This window comes from Suricata suricatta, chromosome 7 (genome assembly GCF_006229205.1).
Source record: "Suricata suricatta isolate VVHF042 chromosome 7, meerkat_22Aug2017_6uvM2_HiC, whole genome shotgun sequence".
NCBI classification, from domain to species: Eukaryota; Metazoa; Chordata; class Mammalia; order Carnivora; family Herpestidae; genus Suricata; species Suricata suricatta.
Genome location: NC_043706.1, coordinates 52,722,899 through 52,735,928, shown reverse-complemented (window position 1 = coordinate 52,735,928; position 13,030 = coordinate 52,722,899). Strand labels below are relative to the sequence as shown.

The following is a 13,030-nucleotide window of genomic DNA, read 5'->3' as shown; positions in this document are numbered from 1 at the left end:
ATGGCTCCTGAGTTCAAGCCCCGCATGGGGCTCTGTGCTGACATCTCAGAGCTTGGAGCCTGCTTGGGATTCTGTATTTCTGTCTCTCTCTGACCACTCCCCGCCCCAGCTCATGCTCTGTCTTTCTCTCTCTCTCAAAAATAAAAGTAAACATTAAAAATTTTTAAAAAGAGTGATTCCAAACTGGCACCAATCAAAAATTAAAGAGAAATTGGGACTCAGTATAAGTTAAGCATCAGATTCTTAGTTTTGGTTCAGGTCATGACCTCACAGTTCATAGGTTTGAGCCCCACATTGGGCTCTACCCTGACACTGCAGAGCCTGCATGAAATTCTCATGTGCGCGCATGCACACACACACACAAACACACACACACACACACACACACACACACACACACACACACAGAGTCTCTCCCTCTCTCCCTTCCTCTCAAAATAAATGCAGAAACTTAAAAAAAAATTTTTTTTCTTATTTATTTTTAAGACACAGAGAGAGACAGTGCGAGCAGGGAAGGGCCAGAGAGAAGAGGGAGACACAGAATCTGAAGCAGGCTCCGGGCTCTGAGCTAGCTGTCAGCACAGATCCCAACGCAGGGCTCAAACCCACGAACCATGAGATCATGACCCGAGCTGAAGTCAGACACTTAACCGAATGAGCCACCCAGGCGCCCCAATAAATGCATAAACTTTTGAAAAGAAATATTAAAGACAAAGTTTTGAGCGGGCAATGAAGAGGAGTGTGGCAGAATAAACTACTTTTATCCTACAAAATATTATTTCAGTAAAGGCTATATATACACCCAAACTGAAGTGGAAGATCAGGGCAAATAACCAAATAACTCCACACCAACAGATCATCCCTTTCCTGGGCAATTTATGAGGAATTTTTTTAAAGATTTTATTTTTAAGTAATCTCTACACCCAACGTGGGGCTCGAACTTACAACACTGAGATCAAGAGTTGCACACCTCATGTTGTTTGAAAGGAGAGAAGGTTAGCACTCCCCTTGACAAGGATGGAAGAGACCCTCGGGCCCGACAACATGCATATGGTCAAGGCATTGCCACCTACTTCACAGCATCTAACCGACGTTTTTCAATAGCCCTGCCTGGGATTTACCCAAGGGATACAGAAGTGCTCATGCATAGGAGCACATGTACCCCAATGTTCATAGCAGCACTGTCAACAGTAGCCAAAACATGGAAAAAGCCTAAATGTCCATCACCTGATGAGTGGATCAAGAAGATGTGGTATATATTCACGATGGAGTACTACATGGCAATGAGAAGGAATGAAATCTGGCCATTTGTAGGAAAGTGGATGGACCTTGAGGGTGACATGCTAAGCGAAATAAGCCAGGCAGAGAAGGACAGAAACCATATGTTTGCACTCATAGGTCTAACAGGAAAACAGGAGAAACCTAATGGAGGACCAGGGGGAGGAAGGGAAGAGGGAAAGAGAGTTGGGGAGAGAGAGGGATGTAAAACTTGAGAGACTATTGAATGCTGAAAATGAACTGAGGGTTGAAGGGGAAGGGGAAGGGGGGAAAAGAGGTGGTGGTGATGGAGGAAGGCAATTGTGGGAAAGAGCACTGGGTGTTATATGGAAACCAATTTGACAATAAACTAACTAACTAAATAAATAAATAAAAAGTTAAAAAACTGAAAAATTGAAAAAAAAAAAGAGTTGCACACTCCACCAACTGAGTCAGCCAGGTGCTCTATGAGGAACATTTTTGGGGTAATTATCAATGAGGTTGAATCCAATCTCTGCTATATATTATATGCTTAAATGATTCTCGACTTCTTAAACAAATGGGGACTTTGGTCAGTCTCATCAGAAACTATGGCTGTAAAAGTTGTCAGGGTAATATTAGATTAGGTAGAACTGAATATGCTGATATTTTTAGGGCTGACATTATTGGCATTTTACTGAAATGAGTCCTTCGTTCTTGACTTTGTAGGTCTTCCGGGTTTGTTTTCTAGAGACAAAGATGGAATTTGCACCAAAAATCTAAATACGTAGCAATAGTCCTGAGCATATGGCCAAGTTTTTGTGTTTAGATGCTTGTCTGCCCACATGAAATTGCTGCAGTCTTCCATGAAAACTTTGGCTCCTTGGTTTATTTATGTCGGCTCGTAGTACAGCTATTTGATATTTAAAGTAAAATGGAAATGTTGACGCATTCTACTCAGAACCATGCAAACTGCAGATTTTGTTTTTGGGTGTCTCATCTGGTCAAGCTCCTTATAACAGTCCTAAGCCTGGAAATTAGTTAGGTTTCTGATTGTTCCTTTTTTTATTCTCCTTTTATTATCATTTAAAAATCAAAATATGTGACTTCATTCTACTTTTGTAAGAGTGGGCAAGAAGCCCTTTCCTATTCATGATGAGCTGACCATACTCTGACAGGACATTAAGGAAGAGTTGGACGACATCCTGGCAGGAGAAAGTCAATTGGAAAAAAAAATGTACTCGTATTCGGAAAATGAGTCAGTGTCTAGGAACCAACTGCATTCAACACACAAAATTTGCTCCAAATGAGCAAGTTGAAAATGCTTCAAGAGACACTGCATAATGAATATATACCTGACGTTGTCAGGCTTCATAAAGCTTCCCAAAGAATTCTGTTTAATTGCAATGGTATCAGTTTCTGGAGCATCTCCAGAATAAATTAGTAGGATTTTAAAAACTGAGATACATAAATCACTAAATGCATTCCTAACTTTTCTCTGGAATTATCAAAGTCTACATGCCTAAATGTGTTCTAGTAGGTGGCTGAGTGTCTACCCTAAACCAAAGTCCTACCAAAAAATCTTTTTGGAGAAACAAAATTATAACGGCACATGCCAACACACCAAACGAACAACAGATAAATCAATGAGACATTATATTAAAGAACTTGGAAAAGATCATTAAAAAAAATCAAGATCTCTCCTTTTTAGCCCGATAATTAAAGTCATAAAATCCCTTCCCTCCCCAAAATAAAAGATGATGAAAGAATCGAGGAGGTTAACACACAGAAACTAATGACCTTGAAAATGCTGCAAAGTGGCCTAAATAGGTATTTGCCCAGATAGCTTAGTAAAGAGGCCAACTCAGGTCTTCACCAGAGATTAAGTTGCTTCCCAGGGTCACCCAGGTCAAAGACAGAGCCAAGACTATTAAGATTGTAGCTGATGTTATTCACAATGGCATGAGAGCATTTACAGCACTGTATAGCTTACAAATTGCTCTTATAGACATTAATCAAATTATCCTCACAACAATCCTATCAAGAAGGTAGGGTGTGCACTACTGTTACTTTCCCATTTTATAAAAGACATCAGAGTCCAAGTCTCCATATAGCCCAGTTTTCTCTCCTCCACCTATTGCTCAGTTTTGATGCTTAAAATCTACATCCTTAGAAGATTTCAACTGTTCTAACAAGGCTAGACTACTTCTCACCACATTAGTACCAGAAAGATGGCATCTGTTTACTGATTTATTCAATGATAAAAAGACAGGGCTGCTCTTAGTCTGTGAAGTAATCGGGTGAGTATTTAAGAAGATGATGAGCACTCCAGAAGCAATGAAAAAGAGAATCAAAGTAACAAATCAGGGGACCAGAATACAGGCACATCACTCCCCTGATGACAACCAGGTTCTAGGCCAGAAAACTAGCAAATGAAACCCAGGGCTTGGGCATCATCGTACATCTGCACTAAGGAGGGCTCTGGGCACCACGCCACCCGCACCGCAGGAAGCACATCAACATTTCCATAGCAACTGTAACTAAGGACATCATCAGGATGCGGAAAATGCAAAAGAAGGGAAAAAAAAAGAGCCATAAACTGGGGACAGACAAGATTGTTTCCCCAGTAGAGTGAAGCCCACTATTCACTCCCAGAAAACACAAATATTTCCCCACCTGAAGCAGGCTGTAACCAGCTTTCAACCAGTCAAAACCATCTTCCCGATCTAGAAGAAAAGAAATCCGCCAAGGGGTCAAGAACACAAGGAACTCAGAAATACACGTACGAAGCAGGCAGCAGCACGCTTGAGTCTCATGGATTGGTTGTAAGTCAGGAAAGCAACCCAATCATTTATTAAACTATCAAACCTGTTATGGCCAGGCAGGTACTGTCAGGAACACGAAAGTGAACCAAAAATACATTCTGTCCTTGGAGTGTTCAGTGTTGTAAGGGCAGATAAAAGATCAATTACTATAAAAAATAAACTGGAAAATAATAGATATAGAAAAAGAAATGAATGTTGCTATTACAAGTCAGATTATTGGAGGGTGTTATGGATTGAATGGCGTTCCCCAAAAAGACATGTTGAAATCCTAACCTCCAAGTGCTTCAGAATGTAACCTTTTTTGGAAATAGGGTCTTTGAAAATATGATGAGGTTAAAGGAGGTCATTAGGGTGGGCCCTGATGCACCAGGCTGATGTCCCTTGAAGGGAGAAGAGCTTGTAAAACTTGAGACAAACCAAGAAGGAGGCCAGGAGGCGGCGGAGGCAGGCAGCCCCGAAGCAGCCGCAGGCCGAGAGCACCAAGCGTTGCGGCAAAGCACCAGAAGCTGCCAGAACCACCAGAAGCTGCGAGGGGCCTACGAAGCATGCTTCCTTGGGGACAACAGAAACGGGATGGCTCTGCTGACACCTGGACTTCAGAGCCGTGAGAGAGAAATTTCTGTTGTTATAAACCACTCTGCTTTTGGTCCTTGGTAACCGCAGCCCTAGGAAACTAATTCAGAGGGAGAGATTACTTCATACTAAACAGATTACAGCAAGGCTTCTTGTAAGCAATGCCGTCGGAATGTAACCTTGAGCACTTGCGGCTTACCCACGGCAGAGAATGGGATTTCCTATTTACGTGACAGTAGCATCGCCATTTACTGAGATGCCACCCTGCACCAAGTGTCGTACTAGGAATCACTCGTGTATTACCGGCGTGGTGTCTCGCTCACAAAGCTGTGCATACAGATCTCACCTCCCTACTGACCCTGCTGCTCCATCCTGCTGAGATGTAGAGGAGTTTCTGTTTCGGGGCACCCGGTGGCTCAGTCACTGAGCACCTGACTTTGGCTCAGGTTATGATCTCAGTTCAGAAGTTTAAGTCCCACGTGGGGAGGGCTCAAGCCCCGCCTTCGGTGAGCCCCACTCCTCTCTCTCTCACCGCCCTCTCTCCCCCTCCTCCACCCCTCATGGGATTCTCTCTTTCTCTGCCCCTTGATCACTTGCACCCTCTCTTTCTAAAAAAAAAAGAAGCAGCAGAAGTTGTTTCAATTTAATAAATGGAAAGGGAAGGAGGAAAGGAGTGAAGGAGGGCTTGGGGTTTGTGGGCAGATGTGGGAGGGAGGGGAGGAAGGAGGGAGCAGATGGCAAAGCATCTGTTTCCCATCTAGCCTGGCCATGACCTCCCTCTAGAAGAGAGGGAGGGAAACAACGCCCAGAACCTCTGTGAGTTGTTTTTGTTTTCATGTGAAACTAGGTGAGGAACTCGTCAAGGAAACTCCAAGAGGCTCTGCATGTTTGGGGCTAATCTGGCTCGGAGGCAGGGAAGGCCGCTCTCCCTGCCTCTCCACATGGAGGCCTCCCGCGGACTAGACTGAGAGCACGGAGTCAGCGACTCGCGTGGCCAGTGTTCTTATGATGGACAGTGGCCCTGGGAAGGCCTCATCCTCGGCAAAGCCTCAGCAGATGCTGGACATGTGGGAGCCAGGCTGGGAGAAAATTAACAGGGCAGAAAGCCAAGCAACTGCAAAAGAGAGGTTAGCAAGGGAATCTCTTTGAGAATTTCTAGAAATAACTGTAGATACTTTGAAGGGAATTAATTTCCTCAGCCAAATAGGATGGGGATGCACACCATAAAAATTGGAATATAAGGATGTCTGGGTGGCTCAGTTGACTGAGCATCTCACTCTTGATTTCAGTTCAGGTCATGATCCCAGCGCCATGGGATCAAGCCCCACATCAGGCTCTGAGCTCAGAGCGTGCTTAGCAGCCTGCACCTCGCTCCTTGTGTGCTTTCTCTCTCTCTCTCTCTCTCTCTCTCTCTCTCTCTCAAAAAGAAATCTTTAAAAAAACGGAATATAAAAAGAATATGAGAACTTGTTCTGTGACAGCAAGCTGATAAAGTCTGGAATATGTGTCAGGCACAGACTTTATTCACTCCAGCCAATACCTGTCATTATTCCCATCCAGTAGGAAAGAAAACCGAGGCTCAGTTAAATAACTTTTCCAGCCAGTAATCCAGTTTAATTCTGGATCAGAAATAGCACCATGTCTGTCAGTGGCCAATGCTTTCCCCAGCACACCACACTGGTGATCTAGGTAGCAAGGAGAGCAGAACGCTTGCAAGGAGCTGGAAAAAGAATACGGGGGCCCCTGGGTGGCTCAGTCAGTTACGTGTCCAACTCTGGATTTTGGTCCAGGTCATGGTCTCAGGTTCGTGAGTTCAAGCCCTGCATCAGGCACTGCAGGTGTGGAGCCTGCTTGGGATTCTCTCTTTTCCCTTCTGTCTGTCCCTCCCCCACTCATGCCCTCTCTGTCTCTCTCAAAATTAAATAAAACTAAAAAAAAAAAAAAAAGAATACAGTAGGTCAGGGTATCAGCCTGAATCCTGGCAGGAAACAGGATGCAATCTGAGTTGTTTAAATGAAGATACTTTATTTATTTTTTATTTATTTATTTATTTTTAAGTAGATTCCACACCTAGCGCAGAGCTCACAACCCTGAGATCAAGACCTGAGCTGAGATGAGCCACCCAGGTGCCCCTGAAGATACATTAATAAAAGATACAGCTGACATCAGTATGGGCAGGATTCAGAGAATCAACCACAGGGGATATTAAGGTACCCAGAAACCAGAGGATTCACTCCCAGTGAATCCTAGTGAGACTGGAAACCATGTAAAGGAGGCTGCCAGCAGGATCGGTAACCAGGGACAGACACCTACCGGGAGGCAGGGGGCCTGAGAATGATCTGGCCTTTCCTCTTACCTCCCAACCTTCTGTCTGCGCCACCTACTGATGGTGCCAACCTGGAAACCGGCTGCCAAGGGAGCCTGTATAAGGCCAGTGTCAGGGATCAGAGACTCAGGGAAGAGAAGGAAGACATTTCCATAGAAAGAATGTAAGTTGAGCCTATGTGCTAATCCTGGTCTGTTTTGCTCTTGGATCCATTCCCTGACCTACTCTGTCCTGTTTTGTATCATGAGAATTTCTATGCCCAACTACCTCTGCCCTCTGGTTTCTGAATCAAGTCAGCCAATGAGAGGCTCTGAAGGTAGATTGGAGGGTAGAAACAGAATCCAGCCTCTTTCTCCCCTCTCCTTCTGCTTTAGGCACTGTCTGTGGCAGTGGCTGTTTCTTCTGTGATCCCAGCTCTTGTGGCAAGGCCTGCTGTGGTGCCAGCTTCTGCTTGGTGACCTGGATCCTATCATCCCTTAAGCTTTGGCTTCTACTCTTAATAACTTCAGGGATGCTGTCCCATCCCACTTTAGGCTTCTCAGCTCTGTCAGCTCCAGTGGGACTAATTCTTTGTACTAAATTCTCTGTTTTAAAATTTCAAGAATATTTCCTAGACCCTAGCTGTATGGGAAACTCACATCAGACAGCCTCAGTCTGTGGCATCTGGGTGGCTCAGTTGGTTGAGTGCCCAACTCTTGATTTCAGGTCAGGTCATGATCTCATGGTTCATGAGACCAAGACCCGTGTCAGGCTCTGTGCTGACAGCTCAGAGCCTGCTGGGGATTCTCTCTCTTCCTCTCTCTCTGTCCCTCCCCCTACAAAATAAATAAATAAAACAAACAAACAAAAACAAACAAACCCTCAACCTTCCTAAAGGAAATAGGAGAAAAATGAATATAAACGTGCCTAGTATATCCTTAGTATTGAATACATTTTTGTTTATCTATCACTGTTGTGAGCCGTTTCTCCCTCTTACTGGGGCCTCCAGTCCATCAACCACCAGTGTTCTGATCTGCTCCTGGCCCCACTTGCCATTCATACCTCTGGGGATGACAAACAGCCATGTAAGCAATATTCTATTAGAACTCTTAGCTTCCCTGCTGGATGGTCCTTCTATGATATCAAGATGCATCCCTGAGTAGAACAAATTCTCCACTTTCACAGTTACTGCTTCTTTTCTGGAGAAACACTATGTGGCCAGAGGTTTCTTCTAGGATGTTCGTGTGCTCTGATCGTTATATCCATAGTGCCCATTTCCAACAGTTCTACACACATATTTTCCCCCCAGAGTCCCTTGAATTCACTAAGGTTCACATCAGTTTAAAACTGATGCAAAGGAAATCCACTAAGAATCAGAGACCAGGGGCGCCTGGGTGGCTCAGCCGGTTAGGTAGCCGACTTCGGCTCAGGTCATGATCTCTCAGTCTGTGAGCTCGAGCCCCACATCAGGCTCTGTGCTGACAGCTCAGAGCCTGGAGCGTGCCTCAGATTCTGTGTCTTCCTCTTTCTCGGCCCCTCCCCCCGATCGCACTCTGTCTCTCTCTCAAAAATAAATAAACATTTTAAAAAATCAGAAACCATAAATAAACTTATGACAACATGCCATAATTTCATATATGGAATGATTTTTTTAAAGTAGAAGAGGTTGGGGCACCTGAGTAGCTCTATTGGGTGGGCACCCGATTCTTGATTTCAGTTCAGGTCCTAATCTCATGGTGAGATCGAGCCCTGTGTGGGGCTTACTTTGGATTTTCTTTCTCCCTCTCTCTCTGCCCCTCATCCTGATTGCACTCTCTCTCTCTCTCTCTCTCTCTCTCAATCTGTCTAATTAAATAAAAGTAGAAGGGATTTATTTATAAAAATGAAATAAATTGCTGGTATGTAAATCCTGACATGGAAAAGAATCAATATTATTAAGACAGTTATCCATAGAACCATTCACTGCATTTTTACCTTCAGAATACTGAACTTGGAATTTAATTCAATTGATAAAGTTTCCATTCGCCCACAACTCTTCAGGATCACCAGATTTTGCAAGCTGAGTTCTACCTCAAATATATTTTAAGCGCTAATATCAATGGTTTAAGTATACATTAGGACATTTCCGACAGAGACTCAGTGGTTTCTCCATTACATACTTGTGTTCTAATCTGGGATGCAGTTTAACCTAGCTGTTAAATGCAAAGGTGTGGTAAATTGCATTGCTGGTCCTGACTTTCCTATATTCTATCCATGTCTTCAGAATTCTTCCCATGCTGAAGGTTAGATTTGCATGTGGTAATTATCGAGGAATGCTCTTGGGAACAGCGCTTTCACCAGAGCAAGGGAAGCAAGACTGAGCAAGGGAGAAAACACGGGATTAAGTCCCCTGCAGCCAAGGCCTCAGCCAATTCCCCCAGACGCTCTGGAGCCAGGATGGCCCTTCAGAAATGTTGTGAATTGGGGCGTGGGGGTTTGGTCTTTGTACTGTCACACCCGACCCATAGCTGCATGTGGGTGGCCTGCGGGGGGCACCCTTGAGCCAAGAAGCTGCCAGCAGGTCAGTGGAACGGGAGACCAGGAGTGAGGGTGGTAGTGGGAGAATAGGGGTGTTGGGGGGTCTGTGAGATTCTAATCAGCGACAAATATTCAAAGTTGCTGAAGGAATAAGCATAGCTCTGAAGGGGGACCAGCAGGTGCACCACAGCCTGGGCTACATCCCATAGAGGTGGAGTGTATCTCTTTGCTGCTTGACATTGGGCTCAGCCTTGTGACTTACCTTGACTAAGTGAATGAGGCCGAAGTGAGTATACTGGTCTCAAGCTTAGGCCTTAAGAGACCTTGCATATTTCTAATTTCCTTTTTATACACATGCAGGCTAACCTGCTGGTCTCAAGAGGAAGAGGAACCAGACAGAACAGAACCATCCCAGCCAGCGACCCACCAGGCAAGCCCAGCTTAGATCAGCTAACACCCAAAATGTAGACACTATAGAAACCGAGAGCTTGCTTTTGTATGATGTGATTTGTTACACATCGAGAGCAAGTCGACGTAACAGATTCTGACCCAACAGTCAGATCTAGTTCAACATCCAATATTTCTGGCATTGATGATTAACTTCATGTGTCAACAAGTACAGGGTGCGCAGATTAAACATTATTTCTGGATGAGGTTAGCAGTTGAATCAGTAAACTCTGTAAAGTAGATTGACTTCCCCAGTGTGAGTGGGCATCACCCAAGCCATGCAGGGCCTGAATAGAACAAAAGGCAGAGAAAGAAGGATATACATATCTCCCACTGGTTCTGTTTTTCTGGAAAACCCTAACTAATACAGTGACCTACTCGTCACCTTGAACAATTTGCCCAGTCTTTTCTTTGAAGCCTCAAGGTCACCCTTGATATGGAAATATCTGCTCTAGAATGTTGTTGTGAGGTTACCATGATACATGGCAACTTAGAAGCACGCAATCACTGTAAGATAAGCACTCAATCCAGATTTGCATGCTTTTATTTCTAGGTACAAAAATCATGAGCCTAGAAGATATTGGTGGATAAAGGAGGGTAGCATAGGAAGGGTCAGTTCCCACTGCTCTCCAATCCCATTGGCTGCTTTTATCCTGCCTTTTGCCCTTCAAATGTTTAGATCTGGCAATGGAAGAAGTGGCAAAGCTGTGTCTGGCAATATCAGCAGTAAATTAGAGTATCTGCCCTCCGATTCCTGGACTATAAAGCCAAAGCTAATATTCGCTGGAAGAGGCAAGAAAGAACAGAGGACAGGTGCCTTCTAGTCCTGCATTAATCTTTTCTTGTGGCTTCCAGGCCCTTGAGATTTCTTAACTATGCATGACACTGTGCTGATGCATCAAGAGTAGTCTGCGGGGCCCTCACTGTATAGCCACTTCAAACAGTGCTGTAGGCGGAGGATAGTTGCTCACTGAAATTCTACTGCCAAGTTTTGGCACGGTGCTTTACTTTTTTCCTCTTCCTTTTAAAGCTGACAAGGAAAAATAAAGTGCAGAAATAATGTTAACCAAATAAAGAGACACCGATTTTTTTAAAACCTCATTTGCGTCAGAAAATTCATTCCCCAATGAGCCATAACCCGATGAGACTGAACATATCCCAAGTCTTACAAGAGAAAGTTTTAATTACAGACTTCATGTTTTATCACCAGTGAGTCCAAGCCATGGTTTCTAAAGGGAGCTGAGCCTGAAACGCCTCCCATCTGTGTCTCTGAAATCTTAACTATAGCTTGATGTTCCCAGCTATTAGGTTATTTCATTTTAAATATGAGTGAAACTGAGACTCATTCCCCTTCACTTTCCAAATTCCTAAAATAGTTATTCTTTGTTTTTAATGGTGCTACAAAAAAAAGAAAGAAAAAAAGATAGAAATGAGAAAAGAAAACAGCACATTCCTGAAACATTACAAAGGACCAACAGAAGAGAAGCAAGGGCAGCATGGAGAGAATCCTGAGGATGGGTTTCTTGACCTTTTGCACCAAGACACCTTAACAAAAGAGGGAAAGCAAAGTATTGCCCAGGGGGCACACAGAAGTATAAACACAAGTGAAAACAGCTAACATTAGTGAGAGTTCCCTATGTACCAGCCGCTGCTCTAACATATAACATATGCTGGTCATTTATTCTCATGAGAACTTTGTAACCCATTATATAGGTAAGGAAAATGAAAAACTGAGACACAAAGAGGTTAAGCAGCTTGCCCAAGCTAAACACACAGCTAAAAAAAGGTGGAACAAAACTTAAAGTCTTGCTCTAAAACCTATAGTTTCAACCACAAGTTGCCCTGAGTGGTCTCCCACAAACTCAAAATGTCATTATAGTCTCACCTTAAAAATGCATGTGAATAAAATGACATAGGGTATCAGAATGGATTAAAAACATGGTCCAGGGGTGCCTGGGTGACTCTATCAGTTAAGTGTCCAACTCTTAATTTCAGCTCAGGTCATTATCTCATGGTTTGTGTGTTCAAGCCCCACACTGGGCTCCATGAAGCAGAGCCTGTTGAAATACTTTCCCTGTCTCTGTCTGTCTGTCCATCTCTCTCTCTCTCTCTGCCCCTACCCACCCCCTCTCTCTCAAAATAAACAAATAAACTTAAAAAAAAAAAACAAAATAGAACAAGATCCATCTATATGCTGCCTACAAGAAACCTATTTTAGACCTAAAGACGCCTGCAGATTGCAAGTGAGGGGACGGAGAACCATCTCTCATGCTAATGGATGTCAAAAGAAAGCCAAAGTAGTCACACATATCAGACAAACTAGATTTTACTTTAAAATGTTTATTTATTTTTGAGAGAGAGAGACAGCATGCACATGAGCAAGAGAGAGACCAAGAGGGAGAGAGAGAATTCCAAGCAGGCTGCCCACTGCCAGCATAGAACCCAATGTGGGGCTCAGTCCACAAACCACGAGATCATGACCTGAGCTGAAATCAAAAGTCAGATGGATGTTCAACCGACTGAACCACCCAGGTGCCCCCAGAAAAACTACATTTAAATCAAAGTCTGTAACAGGAGATGAAGGGCATAATATCATAATAAAGAGGTCTACCCAAAATGACGATCTAACAACCAAGAATACTCTACCAGCCAAGATTATCATTCAGAATTGAAGGAGAGGAGTTTTTCAGACAAAACTTAACTTAAAGGAATTCATCACCATGAACTTAGCCTTACCAGAAAACATTAAATGTGGGCACCAGGGTGGCTCAATCGAGCGTCCAGCTTCGGCTCAGGTCATGATCTTGTGGTTTGTGGGTTTGAGCCCCACGTTGAGCTCTGTGCTGACAGCTCAGAGCCTGGAGCCTGCTTTGAATTCTGTATCTCCCTCTCTGTCTCTGGCCTTCCCCTGCTCATGCTGTCTCTCTCTCTCAAAAATAAATAAAACATTAAAAAAATATTTATGCACCAAACATAGAACACCCAAATATATGAATCAATTAATAACAAACATAAACTCATTGATAACAATACAATAATAGCAGGGGACTTTTTTAAAATTTCTTTTCTGTTTTTTATTTATTTTTGAGAGACAGAGAGAGAGACATCACGAGCAAGGGAGGATCAG

At 43.6% G+C, this 13,030-nt stretch overlaps 1 non-coding gene across 1 annotated transcript; it reads left to right on the top strand.

Moving 5' to 3' along the window:
• The first annotated feature begins 973 nt into the window (after positions 1-973).
• Positions 974-1,099, top strand: LOC115297344. Its single transcript, XR_003911429.1, has one exon. It is a non-coding gene; the product is annotated as a U6atac minor spliceosomal RNA (small nuclear RNA).
• The last annotated feature ends 11,931 nt before the right edge of the window (positions 1,100-13,030 follow it).